Below are 21,643 nucleotides of genomic sequence, written 5' to 3'. Positions count from 1 at the left end.
ATCATGTTCTGGGACACAAAACAGGTCTCAACCAATACCAAAAGACTGAAATTATTCCCTGCATATTCTCATAACACAACACTTTGAAATTGGAACTCAACCACAAGGAAAAATTTGGAAAAAACTCAAACACTTGAAGACTAAGAACCATCCTGCTCAAGAATGATTAGATAAACCAGGAAATCAAAAATCAATTTAAAAAATTTATGGAGACCAATGAGAATGAAAACACAGTGGTCCAAAACTTATGGGACNCCTATGGGATACTGCAAAGGCAGTCCTAAGGGGGAAATACATAGCCATCCAAGCCTCACTCAAAGAATAGAAAAATCTAAAATGCACTTTTTATATTCTCACCTCAAGAAGTTGGAGCAGCAACAGAGGGACAAACCTTATTCACGTACATGGAAGCAGTTGACCAAGATTAGAGCAGAGATCAATTAATTCGAAACCAGGAGTACAGTAGAGCAGATCAACAGAACTAGAAGCTGGTTCTTTGAAAGAATAAATAAAATTGACAGACCACTAGCAAGACTTATCCAAAAGAATAGAGAAAGGACCCAAATTAATAAAATTATGAATGAAAAAGGAGAAGTCACAACCAACACCAATGAAATTGGAAGCATTATTAGAAACTTTTATCAACAGCTTTACACCAATAAATTAAGCAATCTGGAAGAGATGGAGGACTCCCTGAAACCTATAAACTACCCAGACTGAAACAGGAAGAAATTGATTTTTTAAACAGGCCAATTTATTATGAAGAGATTGAGTCAGTGATAAACAACCTTCCAAATAACAAAACTCCAGGCCCGGATGGTTTTCCTGGGGAATTCTACCAATCATTCAAAGAAGAAATAATACCAATTCTCCTAAAGCTATTTCAAAAAATAGAAACAGAAGGGAAGCTACCAAACTCATTCTATGAGGGCAATATTACCTTGATCCCCAAACCAGGCAAAGACCCCATCAAAAAGTAGAATTACAGACTGATTTCCCTAATGAACATGGATGTCAAAATCCTACACAATATCCTGGCTAATAGAATCCAACAGTATATTAAAAGGATTACCCATCATGAGCAAGTGGGATTCATCCCTGGGATGCAGGGGTCGTTCAACATTTGCAAATCTATCAGTGCCTTAGATTTTATCCAGAAGGAAAAATTCAAAAATCATATGATTCTCTCAATAGATGCAGAAAAAGCATATGACAAAATACAGCATCCTTTCTTGATTAAAACCCTTCAGACTGTAGGGATAGAGGGTACATTCCTCAAGCTCATAAAAACCATCTATGAAAAGCGTACAACAAATATCATTCTCAATGGGGAAAAGCCAGAAGCCTTTCCCTTAAGATCAGGAACAAGACAAGGATGCCCACTCTCATCATTATTATTCAATATAGTACTAGAAGTCCTTGCAACATCAGTCAGACAACAAAAAGGATAAAAGGTATCCAAATTGGCAAATAAGAAGTCAACCTGTCTCTCTTGGCAGATGACATGATACTCTATATGGAAAACCCAAAAGAATCCACTCCCAAACTCTTAGAAGTTATAGAGCAATTCAGTAATGTGGCAGGATACAAAATCAATGTTCAGAAGTCAGTTGCAAGTCTATACACGAATAATGAGACTGAAGAAAGAGAAATTTGGAATCCATCCCATTTACAATAGCACCAAAAACCATACATTACCTTGGAATTAACCAGAGACATAAAGGATCTATATTCTAGAAACTACAAATCACTCTTGAAAAACATTAAGGAAGACACAAAAAGATGGAAAAATATTCCATGCTCATGAATCGGAAGAATTAACATAGTTAAAATGTCCATGCTACCCAGAGCTGTCTACACTTTCAATGCTATCCCGATCAAAATACCAAGGACATTTTTCAAAGAACTGGAACAAATAGCCCTTAAATTTGTATGGAACCAGAAAAGGCCCAAATGGCCAAGGAATTGTTGAAAAGGAAAACAAAGCTGGGGTCATTATAATGTCGGATTTCAAGCTGTACTACAAAGCTGTGATCACAAAGACAGCATAGTACTGGAACAAAAATAGACATATAGACCAATGGAACAGAATAGAGAACCCAGAGGTGGACCCCCAGCTCTTTGGGCAACTAATTTTTGACAAAGCAGGAATAAACATCCAGTGGAAAAAAGACAGTCTCTTCAATAAATGGTGCTGGAAAAACCGGACAGCTACATGCAAAGGAATGAAACTTGACCAGTCTCTCACACCATACACAAGGATAAACTCTAAATGGATTAAAGACCTCGATGTGAGACAGGAATCCATCAAAATCCTAGAAGAGAGCATAGGCAGCAACCTTTATGGCATCAGCCACAGTAACTTTTTCATGACACATCTCCAAAGGCAAGAGAAACAAAAGATAAAATGAACTTGTGGGACTACATCAAGATAAAAAGCTTCTGCACAGCCAAGGAAACAGTCAACAAAACTAAGAGGCAGCCCACGGAATGGGAGAAGATATTTGCCAATGATGCTACAGATAAAAGACTGGTATCCAAGATCTACAAAGAACTTCTCAAACTCAATACATGAGAAACAACTAAACATATCATAAAATGGGTAGAAGAGATGAACAGACACTTTTCCAATGATGACATACAAATGGCTAACAGACACGTGAAAAAATGTTTCAAAATCATTAGCCATCAGGGAAATTCAAATCAAAACCACCTTGAGATACCACCTTACACCAGTTAGAATGGCAAATATTGACAAGGCAAGAAACAACAATTGTTGGAGAGGATGTGGGGAAAGAGGATCCCTCCTACGTTGTTGTTGGGAATGCAAGTTGGTTCAGCCACTCTGGAAAACAGTGTGGAGGTCCCTTAAAAAGTTGAAAATTGAGCTACCCTATGATCCAGCCATTGCACTTCTGTGTATTTACCCCAAAGATACAGAATTAGTGAAGAGAAGGGTCATATGCACCCCACTGTTCAGAGCAGCATTGTCCACAATAGCTAAATCATGGAAGGAACCGGGAAGCCCTTCAACATGACTGGATTGAGAACTTGAAGTCCATATATACAATGGAATATTACCAGTTATAAAGAATGATTTCTCAACATTTGCTGCAACATGGATGGCTCTTGAGGAGATAATGCTTAGTGAAATAAGTCAAGCAGAGAAGGACAATTATCATATGATTTCTCTCATCTATGGAACATAAGAACTAGGAAGATCGGTCGGGGAAGAAAGGAATAAAGGAAGAGGGGTAATCAGAAGGGGGAATGAAGCATGTGAGACTATGGGCTCTGAGAAACAAAGTGAGGCCTTCAAGGGAAGGGGGATGGGGGAATGGGATAGGCTGGTGATGGGTATTAAGGAGGGCACATATTACATGATGCACTGGGTTTTATACGGAAGTAATGAATCATCGAACTTTATATCAGAAACCAGGGATGTATTGTATGGTAACTAACATAATATAATAAAAAAATAAAAAAAAGAATGAACACAACTCAATAGCAAAAACAAGAAAGCAAGCAAACAAACAAACAAACAAAAACCAAGTAGAACAAAAGAAAATAAAAAACCCCCCAAATAATCTAATTAAAAATGGCAGATCTGAATACACAATTTTCTAAAGAAGACATACAGATGGCCAACAGGTAAATGTAAAGATGCTCAACAGCAGTAACATCAGGGAAATTCAAATCAAAACTACAGTGAGATATCACTTCATACCTATTGGAATGGTTATTATAAAAAAAGAGATAACAAGTGTTCACAAGGATATGGAGAAAAGGGAATCCTTGTGCACTGTTGGTGGGAATATAAATTGGTGCAGTCACTATGGAAACAATATGGAGGTTCCCCAAAAAATACAACTACCATATGATCCTGCAATTCCACTTAGTAACAAAACCTCTAATTTGAAAAATATATATAGAGATATATTTATATCTATATCTATGTCTGCACCTTCACGTTCACTACAGCATTATTCACAATAGCCAAGACAGGGAAATAATCTAAGTGTCCATTGACAGATGAATGGATAAAGAAAAGTGATATGCACAAACACACACACACACACACTCACACACCGCACACACTGGAATATTATTCAGTCATAGAAAAGAATAAAATTTTTCCATTTATGACAACATGGATAAATTTTTAGGGCATTATGCTTAGTGAAATATGTCAGAGAAAGACAAATACCAAATGATCTCACACGAGGAATCTAAAATAAAAACAAAAACAAGCTCTTAGATACAGAGAACAAGGTATTTGCCAGAGATGAAGATGGGGGTTTGGTGAAATGCTGAAGAGGGTCAAAAGGTATGTACTTCCAGTTATCAAATAAAGAAGTCCTGGGAATGTAATGCACAGCATAGTGACTATAGTGAATAATACTGTATTGTATATTTAAAAATTGTATGGTGATAAATGTTAACTAGACTTATTCTGCAATATATATAAATGTTGAATTATTATGTCATACATCTGAAACTATAATGCCATATGTCAATTATACCTCAATAAAAATAAATAAAGCATAAGAGGAATCCATAGACTTCAAGTCAAAGTCCCCATTTAGTCTCTTAAAACCCTACCTCCCTTTGCCCATACTAGCATGTTGTTATGTTGTTGTTGTTTTTTAAAGATTTTATTTATTTATTCAACAGAGATAGAGACAGCCAGCGAGAGAGGGAACACAAGCAGGGGGAGTGGGAGAGGAAGAAGCAGGCTCATAGCAGAGGAGCCTGATGTGGGTCTCGATCCCACAATGCCAGGATCACACCCCGAGCCAAAGGCAGATGCTTAACCGCTGTGCCACCCAGGCTCCCCGACATGTTGTTGTTATGTTATGTTGTTATGTTATGTTATGTTATGTTATGTTATGTTATGTTATGTTATGTTATGTTATATACCATCCCATACTAGTGTTTTAAAGGCATTGGAATGCCTGAATACTTGATATTGTCCCTCATCTCCTGCCAAGATTCCCATAACAGCATAGTTCCATGGATGGAGAAGCAAATCTGCATTCCCACAATGCCAAGGAATCAGGTCCACCCCATCACCACATGCCAATGGCCTCTCGTCCTGCAAGCTATGCATCTTTGTCGACAAGGACAACATTAGAGGGCAGCACAGCCTCCAGAAACTGTACCAGGGCCTTAGGTTTCAATGTGCAGGATTGCCCCCATTTTCACTTACTGTTCAAGATCTAAGGGAGATATTACCTCCACAGACCAGTTCCTAACAATAGTTCCTCCAGTACAAAAGATATTAGAAGTAAAAGAGCCATGCCATGCCCTTCTGAACTGAGTTAGGAACTTCAGATCTCCCTTCTAAAGGAAGGACGTGGTAAACATTTACATCATCAATGAGTTCTCTGCCTGGTGACCATGAGTGACAGGGATCCTCCAGTGCCAGCAGAGGCAAAATGACTTTTGAGTGGATGGACTTGGCTCCAGACAGGCTCACTTTGTATACCATTAAACAAATGTTCATCCACTTCCTCAAGCAATGCCGGAGAGGACACTGTTGACATTTGGGGTCATCCTCAAAGCACTCAGCCTCCTCATCCAGCCAGTGTTTGGAGATACACACTAGTTCTGGCAGTGGGGAATATGGCATTTCTCACTGCTTTATTATGTCCTTTAAAGCAAACTTTAAAGCTCAGAGAATTTATAAGAATGTATATATACACAGGCATACATATAAATATACATACAGCTTGTACACTTAACCCAAGGATATTGGTGGTGATAGAACTCCATTATATTATAATGCTGTTAGCATGAAGGGTTATTTTTTTTAAGATTTTATTTATTTATTTGACAGAGAGAGAGCACAAGCAGGGGGAGTGGCATAAGGAGAGGGAGAAGAAGGCTCACCACTGAGTAGGGAGCCTGATGTGGGGCTCGATCCCAGGACCCTGGGGTCATGACCTGAGTCAAAAGCAGACACTTAACCAACTGAGCCATCCAGGCATTCCTAGCATGGAGTTTTGTTTGAATAATTTCTTTTTTAACATGACAGTTCCATTTTACATTTTTCTCAATACAATAATGTTGGTGATATTACCAAAGATGACAAAACTCCATATAGTACATGTTGATTGCTCAGAGTCACTTCATTGCCAGATATAGAAATGACTTTTTCAAATTCAAACTGTAATCCTCCAACCCTCTACTGAGCAAATGAATCACCATCACCAAATGCAGAACTGGCTGTTACTCTCCATCATAACAAATGGGATCTTTCTTCTGCAGGCCTCTTCCAGTGTGGGTCTCAGGCTGGCCACACTGAAGGCCATGCCCTTCCACCCCAGGTGCCTGGAATCCTCTGAACCCTCACTGCCAGAAATGGTAAGACACAAGGCTAGGAAACTCCCCAAACCTTTTGTAAGGAGAAACTATCTGCAGGCTGGCAGCATTCTCTTCCCCCACAGAAAATCTCAGCACCATTAGGAGAGGGGGTAGGTCAGAGAGATGAATGGCAGCAAGGGCCAGGAGAGCAGGCCTAGCTCAGGGTAGGTTTTGAGTACCACTTCATGATTGCTCCCCTGGAGAACTCACACTAGGAGAGCTACAACCTCGCTCCTGGGCCCCCATTCCGGCTGTGTTTACTGAAAGCTCAAATAAGATCATCCTCAGAGAAAAAAACAAAAAGGAATTCTTCCAAAATGCTCTTCTTCCCCTATCTGGTGTAAATGAATGGCATGAAGGAAAGAGAGGAAGAAAAAGTAAATAAAGTCCAGGTTTTGTGGACATCAAGTTTCAAGACAGTAAATAGAAATGACCTCAATAATGATCCCAATCTTTCTTTCTTTAGCAAGGATTAAAATAGGAATAAAATAGCCTCTCTCTTCAGAAATCTCTAACTAAAGGGTAATAAATCCTATCTTGCACTCTAATCAGTTAATTCAGCTACACGTACTGTAGTTATATCATGCAAGGTTCTTGGTGGCTGGGTGGGTGTTTGGTGATGTGTATGTTTCCTGCCTCTCCTGCCTCTGTAGACCAATATGAAGTGTGTTTCATTTGGTTCAGCTTCACTGACATTCTCACACCTCAGAGAAAAGTCTATTTCTCCAAAACTGGCCCCTGGAAATTTGTAATGCAGAATTAGAGAAATATGCAAAGAAATATGGAACCTGAGGGGCTAGATGAGGAAGGGAGGACAAAGAAAGAGGCTAAACAAGAGTGGGGGCAGGAAGGAGAGAGAAAACAGTCACATCTCAGAGAACCAGTGTGGGGAGGAGTAATGATGAAGGAGGATTGATAATCAGAGCATGTGGAAAATAGAAAAATAAGAACTGAGGAGGACAGAAAAGGGGTGTGTGGCAAGATGGATTTCCCATTGATTGGTAGATTGGTTCTTTTTTCATGCTTTTCAAGAGATGCAGACTGGTATTTCTTTTGAAACTCATATTAGCTGCTGTGACTGCCATTTTCTGAATATAACTCTTTAGAGAGACAGAACCACATGGATTGTGAGCTCATAAGATTTTCTTATTTCTGGTCCAGCTACCTCATCATACAGCTGAGGAAACCGCAGCCCAGAGAAGTAAAATCGCTGGCTTCAAAAATGCATGACAGTCTAGCAACAGAATTTTAACTGACTTCCCTTGCTTCTTAGTCGAGTGTAGATTCTACCACCCTGTGCTAAAAATATGCTTGTTCCTAAACATACTCACACATAGACACATCTTTCCTCCCCCACAAGCCTACCTCACTTTCTAAGTCTTATGAAAAGATAAAAACTTTACACCCTCTCTTTAAGTAGAAAGAAGTTAAACTCTTAAAGAGAAAATACCTCACCACAATAGATGTTCCCCCAAATAAATTAGATTCTGGGGCTGGGAGCCAGCAACCATGCCTCATGTCAATAGATTAAAGGCAGTATCTTAGCTTTTGCAGGCATGTTGTGAAGTTAAAAGAAGGAAATGATAGGACAAATATTTGGATGTTTAAAGGGTCCTTGTGAATGAGTAGGTCTCACATTCCATCCAACAGATGGCGGTAGCAACATATTATTTTTAAATAAGCACATAGAAGTCCAAAGTTCAAAAATAAGAAAGAACCAGTAAAATGAAATGTAGAATCTTTCTGTTCTCATCAAAATCAGGTTACCCATCCATCCTTCTTGAACCAACATGGCATTTAAAACAAACAAACAAAAATACCTACTTACTACTAGATAAAATCAACAACCCACTAATAACATGTAACTAACTACAAATTATAACAGTTGCTTTTGAGTCTTGTTTTTATTAGAAGGATTAAAAAACATTCTTCTTGTCTGTTGAATTTAACTAGACTTAAGTGAGTGGTTGAATATAGTTTCTGTTTTCCACATGCCAGCTTACTTGAAGGAAAAATAAAAAGAAACTCTTGGTGGCTAACAATTGTTTAATCACCACCTAATTTTTGGAATTTATTACATTTGTGAGCATTACTCCACTTCTAGTTTTCCCACTGAGAAAGCATTTATATTGGAAAGCAGTGGCTCTTTCTCTTCATTTGGGATTACACTTTATTATTTCAGTTATAGAAAAGCCAAGTAGATAATGCAATTTATTGCAATTGCAACTGTATTCTGATATAAAATACCTACTAAAATAAATTTTGTGTGTGTGGTACTGCATGCAAATACATTTCTGGAACTCTCTTTTTCATTCAATTTTCATTTCCCCTTTTTTTTCTTCCCATGATATCCTATATATCTAATATCATCATGTAGAGGACAAAAGGCTACCTACACCTGTCTCCCAGCAAGGAGATATTGCTTTGCATAAACAAAGTGTATTCCTGGGTGGGTAACTCAGGGGGACTCACCAGAACCTCCTGGATGTTTTAAATTTTTGAGGGAAACACAGCTACATCTGTAGGAAACCTGGAGAATGGCTAGCTCAAGGTAATTTAGCTTTGGCACCAGACCATATTCTCTTCCATGATGTCACATCTTTGCATTGATTTTGGTTTGTTGTTGTGATAGTTTTGGAAGAAAAGTAGCCTGTCCAATCTAATTTTAATGTTTTAGATGCTGTTAGTACCCAACAGGTACATCCACATACTATTCATAAGAAATTGTAGTTAAGAATAAAATTAAAATATTTTTTCTTTCAATTTGTACATATTATTCTTCAGCTACTAGGCTGTTAGGGCATAAATACTTATTAAGGTGTTTGAAACTATTTCATAAATAGAAATATTAGGTATTTCTTTTGGCTTAGGGAAAATCACTGGGACATTAAGGGTACAATTAATTGTGAACTGAGAACCTTTGAGAATCTCTAGAACAAACAGAGGTGAATTGCTTTATTTCCCTCAAAAAATTTAAAAGTATATCTCAAAGTATGAATCATGAATTTAAAGAACTGATTTAAAAAAATCATAGGAAACAAACTGAGAGTTGCTAGAGGGGAGGGAGGTGGGGAGATGGGGTAACTTGTTGATGGATATTAAGGAGGACATTTGATGTAATGAGCACTGAGTATTATATAAGATTAATGAATCACAGACCTCTACCTCTGAAACAAATAATATGTTAATTAATTGAATTTAAATTTTTAAAAATGTTTAAAAAATGTTAAAAAATGTTTTTTAAACCTGAGAAGTATGAATCAAAAGGAAAAGAAATGAGCTTGGGTCATTGCCTTTCCCACAAATTGGTTGATTTCTGGTAATTTCCTTGGTTTTCTCCTCTCTTGTGTGGGTTAGAGGAGATAATATTTAAGCATCTAGGATCCTTCCAGGCATTCATGAACACACTGTAAGTGGTAGCAATTATGATTTCCAAATCAAATCTGTCTTCCCAGGAGAAGAGAGGACCTAAATTGTGGGGCCCAGAGCAAAATAAAAATGCAAGGATCCTTCTTCAAAATTATTAAGAATTTCAAAATGGTGATGGTAGATCATTAAGCCAAGCATAGGACCATTCTAAGCATCTTGTGTGAAGCTGCCTCCATAGTTTACCCTACAAATAAAGTCAGGGCTTTCCAGTTCATGTGACTCTTTCTTCAAACACAAAAACTTTTCACATTAAATAATAGCTGTGCTAAATAACTATTATCTCATCTGTTATCATCTTAGTCCTCAGTTGACTGTAGCAATATGTAATATTGTCATGTTCACTAATAGCTTCATACTGATACTCTATTTCTTGACTATATGGAGAGGTCCTTATGGTCAAGGGGCTGTAAAGAACATTTAACTTATTTTCCATCCCATAAATTTCAGATATAACTGGCACATATATTTCTTTCTTTCTATGCTGTTTCTGACATCGAACTTCTAAAACTCTTGGAATTTCCTATGTGATAAAAGCAGTAAAGGTGTCTTTTGCTACATTAATGAGGTGACTTTGGACCCTAGTTAAGGATGCAGCTGGTTGCCAGGACAATCAACCATGTGATTAGAGGGTTGGAATTTAAGTCCCACCTACTGACCTCCAGGAAGGGGAGATGGGCTGGAGGTTGAATAATCACCAATAGTCAATGATTTTATGAATCATGCCTATGTAATGAAACCTTTATATATACCCAAAAAGAGGGGATTCAGGGAGCTTCTAGGTTGGTGAAGCAGAATATTTCCATGGGTGACCATATGAGACCAAACTCCACAGGGACAGAAGTTCCTTTGTTTAGGATCTCACCCCATTTATATCGTCATCTGACCATTGATTTTGTATCCTTTAATATCTTTGTAATAAATAAGTAATCTAGTGAATAAAATGATTCTCTGAGTTCTGGGAGCCCTTCTACAGATTAACCCAAACCAAGGGGGTGGGAATGGTGTGAATCATTGGAAACTCCAATTTAAAGTTAGTCAGTCGGAAGCATAGGTCATAACTTGGGCTTGCAACTGGTGTCTAAAGTGGCAGTAGGGAGCAATCTTTGGGAATGAGACCTTAACCTACAGGATGTAACCCATGATATCTCTGGGTGTATAATGTCAGAATTGAATTGAATTATAGGACACCCAGCTGGTGTCAGAGAATTCCTTTCTGGTGTGGGAAAGCCTCTTTCTCACACACACATTGAAATTAGCATCAGACTCTTTTCCCCCAAATTTTTATTTAAACTCTAGTTAGTTAACTTTTAGTGTGATATTGGTTTCAGGAGTAGAATTTAGTGACTCATCACTTACATATAACACTCATCATAACAAGTGTCCTCCTTAGTACCCATCACCCATTTAGCCCGTCCCCTACCAACCTGCATCCATCAACCCTCAGTTTCTTCTCTATTGTTAAGAGTCTCATGGCTTGGAGGAGGGGAAAAGATGGCAGAGGGGTAGGAGACCCCTTTTTCAGCTGGTCCCCTGAGTCGAGCTGGATATCTACCAGACCATTTTGAACACCCACGAAATCAGCCTGAGAAATAGGAGGATGAATCTGGATCTCTACAAATGAACATCTCCAGTGCTGAGTATTGAGGTACAAAGCAGGGAGCCATGAATCTGAGCACAGGTATCAGAAGAAAAATGAAAGGGGGAGGGAGCTGCCGCACTTGGGCACTGGGAAGTAGTACCCACCTGCTCTGGGGAGCTGGCCAGACTTGCAGACCAACACTGAGAAAAAGTGGACTGAGACCATGAGCTTCGGAATGCACATGCGACCAGAGTGAAAACCGGAGCTCCAGAGCGCTCAGTTTCTACTGGGAGTTCGGGAGTGCACTTGCGACAGTACTGAAAACTGGCACTCCGGAGCGTGTGGGAACCACACTGAAACAGGGAGCCCTGGAGCACGTGCAAGAACCGGGAGAGGCTGGTGGTGTTAGAAGCACAAAGGACAGAGACATGCTGGCTCTGGAAGTGAGGGCTGGGAGAGCGTCTGTGGGGTGCACAACCTGGGATGCTGTAAAATTTTTAGCAGCACCAACAGAAACAGAGTTAAAGTGGCCACGAGAGCTCAGTGCAGAGCGGACTGCGATCACTCTGTTTGGAGACAGAGACTAGGATATGGCCACTGCTGCTCTCTCAGAGGAGTCACAGAAAACCACCAGGGAAAGCAACCAGAGAACAAAAGTCCAGAAATACCAGCTCACATTGTGCCCTTCCCCATCCTCCCTCGCTAGGGACAGGGCGACTCTACCCAAACACGGTTGCCTGAGTATCAGCAAGGTAGGCCCCTCCACAAGAAGGCAGGCTGAAAAATCAAGAAGCTCACATCCCTAAGGTCCCCATAAAACAACAACACACTGCCTGGGTCCTGGTCAATAATTTGGGCTCTAGGCTTCCCCACAACCTCTCCTCATCAGAATGATGAGGAGGAGAAACCCTCAGCAAAGAAAAGACACAGAGACTGTGGCCTCTGCCACAGAACTGATGGATATAGGTATAACCAAATTCTCAGAAATGGAATTCAGAGTAACAATGGTCAAGTTGATGTGTAGGCTTGAGAAAAATATTAATGAAAATATTAACAAGAATATAGAATCTCTAAGGGTGGAAATGAGAGTGAATCTGGCAGAAATTAAGAATGCTATGAATCAAATGCAGTCTAAACTAGATGCTCTGGCAGCCAAGGTAAATGAGGCAGAAGAACAAATTAGTGAATTGGAAGATGGGATGGTAGAAGAGAAAGTAAAAATGGAAAGTTGACTCAAAAATATCCAATCTCAAGAATGTAGATTATGGGAGATTACTGACTCAATGAAACATTCCAAAGTGAGAATCATCAGCATCCCTGAGAGGGTGGAGAAAAAGAGAGGTCTAGAAGAGATATTTCAACAAATTGTAGCTGAGAACTTCCCTAATCTGGCAAAGGAAACAAGCATTCGCATCCAAGAGGCAGAGAGGACCCCTCCCAAGATCAATGAGAACAGACCTACACCACATTACATCATAGTGCAATTCACAAATATTAGATCCAAGGATACAGTCTTGAAAGTGGCCAGGAGGAAGAAAATCCTGACATAGAGAAGGAAAAATATCAGAATAATGTCAGACCTGTCTACAGAGACCGAGCAGGCCAGGGAGGGTTGGAAAGGTATTTTCAAAGTCTAACTGAGAAGAACATGAAGCCAAGGATCCTTTATCCAGCAAGGCTATCACTCAGAATTGATGGAGAGATAAGGACCTTCCAAGATCAGCAGAAACTGAAAGAATTTGTAACCACCAAGCTAGCCCTACAAGATATATTAAGGGGGGTTCTATAAAAGTAAAAAGACCCCATGAGTGATACAGAACAGAAATTTACAATCTATAGAAACAAAGACTTCACAGGCAACATGACAACATTAAAATCATATCTCTCAATAATCACTGTCAATGTGAATGGCCTAAGTGCTCCCATAAAACACCAGAGAGTTGCAGATTGGATAAAAAGAGATTACCCATCCATTTGCTGTCTACAAGAGACTCATCTTGACCTAAAGATACATCCAGTCTGAAAGGGAAGGGATGGAGAACCATTTTTCATGCAATGGACCTCAAAAGAAAGCTGCAGTAGCAATTCTCACATCAGACAGATTAGATTTTAAGCTAAAGACTGTAGTAGAGATACAGAAGGACACTATATTAATCTTAAAGGATGTATCCAACAAGTGGATATGACAATTATAAATATCTATGCCCCCAACAGGGGAGCAGCAAGATACACAAGCCAACTCTTAACCAGAATAAAGAGACATATAGATAATTATATGTTAATACAAGGGGACCTCAGCACTTCACTCCCAGCAATAGACAGATCACGTAAGCAGAAAATCAACAAAGAACCAAGAGCTTTTAATGACATGCTGGACCATAAGGACCTCATAGATATATACAGAACACTACACCCCAGAACAACGGAATACTCATTCTTTTGGAATGCACATGGAACTTTCTGCAGAATAGACCATATACTGGGTCACAAAACAGGTCTCAACCAATACTGAAAGACTGAAATTATTCCCTGCGTATCCTCAGACCACAATGCTTTGAAATTGGAACTCAATCACGAAGAAAAAAAATTGGAAGAAACTCAAACACTTGGAAACAAAGAACCATCCTGCTCAAGAATGATTGGGTAAACCAGGAAATTAAAAATTAATTTAAACAATTTATGGAGACCAATGAGAATGAAAACATGTCAGTCCAAAACCTATGGGACACTGCAAAGGCGGTCCTAAGGGGAAAATACATAGCCACCCAGGTCTCACTGAAAAGAATAGAAAAATCTAAAATGCAGTTTTTATATTCTCACCTCAAGAAGCTGGAGCTGGTACTGAAGAACACACCTAACCAACACATGAGAAGGCAGTTGATCAAGATTAGAGTAGAGATCAATGAATTAGAAACCAGGAGCACAGTAGAGCAGATCAACATAACTAGAAGCTGGTTCTTTGAAAGAACAAATAAGATCAATAAGCCACTGGCCAGACTTATTCAAAAGAATAGAGAATGGACCCAAAATAATAAAATTATGAATGAAAGGGGAGAGATCACAACCAACACCAATGAAATAAGAAGGATCATTAGAAACTTGTATCAACAGCTTTACGCCAATAAATAAAAAAACCTGGAAGAAATTGATGCCTTCCTGGAAACCTATAAACTAACAAGACTGAAACAGAAAGTAACTGATTATTTAAACAACTGATTAATCATAAAGAGTTTGAAGTAGTGATCAAAAACCTCCCCAAAAACAAGAGTCTGGGGCCTGACAGATTCCCTGGGGAATTCTACCAAACATTCAAAGAAGAAATAATACCTATTCTGCTGAGGCTATTTCAAATAATAGAAACAGAAGGAAAACTACCAAGCTCATTCTACAAGGCCGGTATCATCTTGATCCCCAAACCAGGCAAAGACCTCATCCAGAAGGAGAATTACAAACCAATGTCCCTGATGAATATGGATGCCAAAATTCTCAACAAGATCCTAGGTAATAGGATCCAACAGTACATTAAAAGGTTTATCCATCAAGACCAAGTGAGATTCATCCCTGGGATGCAAGGGTGGTTCAACATTCACCAATCGATGAGTGTGATAGATAGATCATATCAAGAAGAAAAGAATCAAGAGCAATATGACATTCTCAATTGATACAGAAAAAGCATTTGACAAAATACAGCATCCTTTCCTGATTAAAACCCTTCAGAGTGTAGGGATAGGGTACATTCCTCAATTTCATAAAAACCATCTATGAAAAGCCTACAGCGAATATCATTCTCAATGGGGAAAAGCTGGAACCTTTCCCTTAAGATTGGGAACATTACAAGGATGCCCACTCTCACCATTATTATTCAACATAGTACTAGAAGTCCTTGCAACAGCAATCAGACAACAACAAGGGATAAAATGTATCCAAATTGGCAAGGACGAAGTCAAACTGTCTCTCTTCGCAGATGACATGATACTCTGTATGGAAAACCCAAAAGACTCCACCCCCAAATTACTGGAACTTATAGAGCAATTCAGTAATGTGGAAGGATACAAAATCAATGCTCAGAAATCAGTTGTATTTCTATACATGAACAATGAGGCAGAAGAAAGAGAAATTAGGGAATCCATTCCATTTACAATAGCACCAAAAATCATACATTATCTCTGAATTAACTTAACCAGAGATGTAAAGGATCTATATTCTAAAAACTACCTATCACTCTTGAAAGACATTGAGGAAGACACANTTTTGAAAGATATTGAGGAAGACATAAAAAGATGGAAAAATATTCCATGCACATGGATTGGAAGAATTAACATAGTTAAAATGTCCATACTACCCAGAGCAGTCTACACTTTCAATGCCATCCTGATCAAAATACCAAGGACATTTTTCAAAGAACTGCAACAAACAGCCCTTAAATTTGTGTGGAACCAGAAAGGCCATGAATCATCAAGGAATTGTTGAAAAGGAAGAACAAGGCTGGGGGCATCACGTTGCTTGTTGTCAAGCTATACTACAAAGCTCTGATCACCAACACAGCATGGTACTGGTAATAAAACAGACGCATAANGGCACAAAAACAGACACATCGACCAATGGAACAGAATAGAGAACCCAGAAATGGACCCTCGGCTCTTTGGGCAACTAATCTTTGATAAAGCAGGAAAAAACATCCGGTGGAAAAAAGACAGTCTCTTCAATAAATGGTGCTGGGAAAATTGGACAGCTACATGCAAAAGAATGAAACTTGACCACTCTCTCACACCATACACAAAGATAAACTCCAAATGAATGAAAGACCTCAGTGTGAAATAGGAATCCATCAAAATATAGAGAACATGTGCTGCAACCTCTTTGACATTGCCACAGCGCCTTTTTTTCATGACACATCTCCAAAGGCAAGAGAAACAAAAGAAAACATGAACTTGTGGGACTTCATAAAGATAAAAAGCTTCTGCACAGCCAAGGAAACAGTCAAAAAAACTAAGAGGCAGCCCACAGAATGGGAGAAGATATTTGCAAATGACACTAGAGTTTAAAGCCTAGTATCCAAGATCTGCAAAGAACTTCTCAAACTCAATACATGGGAAACAAATCATCAAATCAAAAAAACGGGCAGAAGATATGAACAGCCACTCTTCCAATGAAGACATACAAATGGCTAATAGAAACATGAAAAAATGTTCAAAGTCATTAGCCATCATGGAAATTAAAATCAAAACCACATTGAGATACCACCTTACGACAGTTAGAATGGCAAAAATTGACAATGCAGGAAACAAGAATTGTTGAAGATGATGTGGAGAAAGGGGATCCCTGTTACACTGTTGGTGGGAATGCAAGTTGGTACAGCCACTCTGGAAAATAGTGTGGAAGTCCCTTAAAAGTTTAAAAATTGAGCTATCCTATGATCCAGCAATTGCACTACTGGGTATTTACCCCAAAGATACAGACATAGTGAAGACAATTATCACATGGTTTCACTCATGTACAGAACATAAGAAGTAGGAAGATTGGTAGGAGAAGGAAGGGAAGAATGAAGGGGGAGGTATACAGAAGGGGGAAAGAACCATGAGAGACTCTGCACTCTGGGAAACAAACTGAGGGCTTCAGAGGGGAGGGGGATGGTGTATTGGGATAGGCCTGTGATGGGTTTTAAGGAGGGCACATATTGCATGGTGCGCTGGGTGTTATACACAAATAATAAATCATTGAACATTACCTCAAAAACTAAGGATAAACTCTATGGTGACTAACATAACAAAATAAAAATTATTATAAAATAAACCTCTCGTGGTTTGCTTCCCTCTCTTTTTTTTTCTTCCCATATGTTCATGTTTTGTTTCCTAAATTCCACATATGAAAGTAATCATATGGTATTTGTCTTTCTCTGACTGACTTAATTCTTGTAGCATAATACACCCTAACTCCATCGACGTCATTCTATCCATTATTGAAAACAGAGCCTGTGAAAGAAATCTCCAACTGTAGTTAAATTGTCTATTTCTGTTTCTATTCTGTAACTTTTGCTTCATGCATTTTCAGGTTTTGCTATTGTGGTTTGTAACATGTTTGCATACATAATTATTATTGTTTTCTTCTTGACAGATTGCCACTGTCAGATAAAATATATTTGTCTGTAGTAACAAGTTTTGTTTTAAAGTCTATTTTGTCTAATGCTGGTATATACAGCCCAGTTGTCTTTTGATTACTGCTTGCATTCTCTTTTTATCTTTTTATTTTCAATATGTTAGGCTTTTTTAAATCTAAAGTGTATCTCTTATAAACAAGGTAGAGTTAGATTATGTTTCATGTTTCTTCTACCAAATTCTGTCTTTTGCTTGGGGTGCATTTCATTCATTTACATGTAATGTAATTACAAATAGGTAAGGTTTATGTTTGTCACTTTGTTATTTTGTTTGCTATGTGTTTTATGTTTTTTTCTGTACTCTTTCATCACTATTTTCTTTTATATTAATTTATATTTTCTACAATAACATCTTAATTTCTTGTCATTTCTTTCACTGTATTTTCAGTTATTTCTAGTGATTAATAACCTGATAACTTAAAACACTCTCATTCAAATTAATACCGATGTAATTTAAAGAGTATGTAAAAGAATGCTCTGTTTTTGCTCTATTTGCCCTTTCTTTGTGCATTATTATCATAAAAATAATATATTTACACACTATAAACTCATCAACACAATTTTACAAGTGTTGCTTTATGGAGTTGCCTTTTAAATCAGAGAGGAGAAGGTGTGTTACAAACTTACGTGGATTCAAATTATTATCAGGTGTCCCTTAATTTTAGCCTGAAAGACTTCCTTTACTGTTTCTTGTAGGGCAGATCTGTTAACTATGAATTCTCAGTTTTTATTTATCTAAGGATGCCTTAATTTCTCCTTCATTTTAAATGGATAGTTTTGCTGTATATAGAATTCTGGATTGGTATTATTTTTCTTTCTGTACTTTGAATATGTCATTTCACTGCCTTCTCATCTCCATAATTCCTTGTGGAAAATCAGTTATTAATCTTATTGAGGATGATTTGTAACTGATGAATCATTTTCTTCTGTCTCCTTTTGTCTTTCAACAGTTTAAATACAATATGTATAGGTGCTGTGTATGTGCTGTCCTTCAATGTTCTGGCAGTTTACAATTTTTTTCTTAGCCTTCACTAAAGGCCTCAAAGTCTTTCCTGATTGTGTACACAGCACATATGTGCACTAGATTCCCAAGAACAGAGTTTTTTCAAGACCTCATGACATCTTCATCTTTCTGACCTTCATCTTCCTTCTAAGTTTTGACTAGGCTCTTTTTTTTTTTTTTGGTCCCAACTTGTATCACAGTGTTGGGCAGTTGCAATGTTAAATAAACTGTTGCTGTTGATTTTTGACAAGTGCCTTAGGAATAGGACTTTCCCATGAAGCAAGCTTCAAGTCCGGTTAGAAAAGAACAATAAACTCCTGAAAAATTAGGTTTTTTCAGGAAACTGTGAGACAGATCAAATAGTGAGAGTACACTGAGGTTGAGACTTTCTTTTTTTAAATTTATTTATTTATTTATTTGAGAGAGAGAGAGAGAGCTAGAGAGCACAAGTATGTGGAATGGCAGAAGGAGAGGGAGAAGCAGTCTCCCTGCTGAGCAGGGAGCTTGATGTGGGGCTCAATCCCAGGACCCTAGGATCATGACCTGAACCAAGCGCAAACACTTAACCAACTGAACCACCCAGGAGCCCAAGGTTAGACTTTTTAAGGAGCTCCAAACTTGGTCTTCCTCCTCCAGTGGCCACAAGGCTACTGGTTTTGAAAGCTACTGTGGTTCTAAGGCTACTGCTTTTCAAACTTACTATCCAGCTGCATGGAGGCAATAGGTGCAGATCAAATTATCATCCCACAAACCCTGTTGCTCATACCCATTTTCATCAGTCTTTCTTGAATAATCCCTCATCAGATTAATTAGAGACTTCAGTTAATTTCAAGAGTTCATCTTTATTTATTTATATACTTATTCATTTTTTAAAAATTGAAATTCAATTCAGTTAATAGCATATTATTATATATAATATAGTATATATAGTATATTATTAATTTCAGGAATGGAATTTAGTGATTTGTCAGTTACATATGACACCCAATGCTCATTAAATCAAGTGCCTTTCTTAATGCACATCACCCAATTATCCCATCTTCCCACCCCTCCCCTTCAGCAACCCTCAGTTTTTTCTCTATAGTTTGTAGTCTCTTATGATTTGCCTCCCTTTCTGTTTTTATCTTATTTTATTTTTCCTTCCCTTCCCATATGTTCACGTTTGTTTTTCTTATACTCCACTTACGAGTGAAATGATATTTCACTCTCTGATTGACTTATTTAGCTTAGCACAAAACCCTCTAGTTCCATCTATGTCATTACAAACAGCAAGATTTCATTCTTATTGATGGCTGAGTAATATTCCATTGTGTGTGTGTGTGTGTGTGTGTGTGTGTGTGTGTGTGTGTGTGTGTATCCCACATCTCCTTTATCCATTCATCTGTCAATGAACATCTGGGCTCCTTCCATATTTTGACTATTGTGGACATTGCTTCTATACACATTAGGGTACACATGCTTCTTTGAATGACTATTTTTGTGTCCCTTGGATAATTACCTGGTAGTGCAATTGCTGGGTCATAGGGTAGTTCTATTTTTAAATTTTCAGAAATCTCCATACTGTTTTCCAGAGTAGATGCACCAGCTTGCATTCCTATCAACAGTATAAGAGGGTTCCCCTTTCTCTGCATCCTTGCCAACATCTTTTATTTCCCATGTTGCTAATTCTAGCCATTCTGACTAGTGTGAGATGGGATCTCATTGTGGTTTTGATTTGTATTTCTCCAATGATGAGTGATGTTAAGCATTTTTCATGTATCTGTTAGCCATTTGTATGCCTTCTTTGGAAAAATATCTGCTCATGTCTTCTGCCCTTTCCTTGACTGGAGTTTTTGTTTTTCAAGTGTTGAGTTTGATAAGTTCTTAATAGATTTTGGATACTAGCCCTTTATCCAATATGTCATTTGTGAATATCTTTTCCCATTTGATTGATTGCTTTTTGTTTTGTTCATTGTTTCCTTTGCTGTGCAGAACTGTTTTATCTTGATGAAGTCCCAGTGGTTCACTTTGCTTTTGTTTCCACTGCCTCTGGATTTGTGTCTAGCAAGAAGTTGCTGTGGCCAAGGTCGAAGAGGTTGACGAGATTCCTGCCTATGTTCTCCAGGATTTTGATGGATTCCTGTCTCACATTTAGGTCTTCTACCCATTTTGAGTTTATTTTTGTGTATGGTGTAAGAAACAGGTCCAGTTTCAGGCATCCAGGTGGCTCAATCATTTAAGAATCTGCCTTTGTCTCAGGTCATGATCCCAGAGTACTGGGATCAAACCCCACATCAGGCTTCCTGCTCAATAGGGAGTCTGCTTCTCCCTCTTCCCCTATCCCCCATTTTTGCACATGTGCTATCTCTCAATTAAATAAATAAAAATCTTAAAAAAGAAAAAGAAAGTAGTCCAGTTTTGTTCTTCTGCATGTGGCTGTCCAATTTTCCCAAAACCATTTGTTGAAGAGACTGTCTTTTTCCATTGGATATTCTTTCCTGAGCTGTTGAATATTAGTTGAAAAAGAGTTGAGGGTCCATTTCTGGGTTCTCTGTTCTATTCCATTGTTTGTTTTTGTGCCAATACCATAGTGTCTGGATGATTATGCCTTGGTAATAGAGCTTGAAATCCAGAATTGTGATGCCTCCAGCTTTGGTTTTCTTTTTCAACATTCCCCTGGATATTCAGGGTCTTTTATGGTTCCTTACATATTTTAGAATTGTTTGTTCCAGCTCTGTGAAAAATGCTGATGTATTTTGATATGGATTGCATTGAATGTGTAGATTAATTTGGGTAACTTAGACATTTTAACAATATTTGTTCTTTCAATCCATGAGTATGGAATGTTTCTCCATTTCTTGTCTTCCTCAATTTCTTTCATAAGTGTTCTATAGTTCTATGGTTTTCACAATACAGATCATTTAAGTCTTTTCGATCTTTCCTAGGTATCTTATGGTTTTTGATGCAATTGTAAATGAGATCGATTCCTTGATTTCTCTTTCTGTTGCTTCTTTGTTAGTGTTTAGAAATGCAAAAGACTTCTGTGGGTTGATTTTATATCCTGTGACTTTGCTGAATTCCTGTATCAGTTCTAGCAATTTTTTGGTGGAGTCTTTTGGGTTTTCTAAATAGA

Source organism: Ailuropoda melanoleuca, chromosome 9 (assembly GCF_002007445.2).
Source record: "Ailuropoda melanoleuca isolate Jingjing chromosome 9, ASM200744v2, whole genome shotgun sequence".
NCBI lineage: Eukaryota > Metazoa > Chordata > Mammalia > Carnivora > Ursidae > Ailuropoda > Ailuropoda melanoleuca.
The sequence above is the reverse complement of the archived record's forward strand: the minus strand, read 5'-3'. Positions refer to the sequence as shown.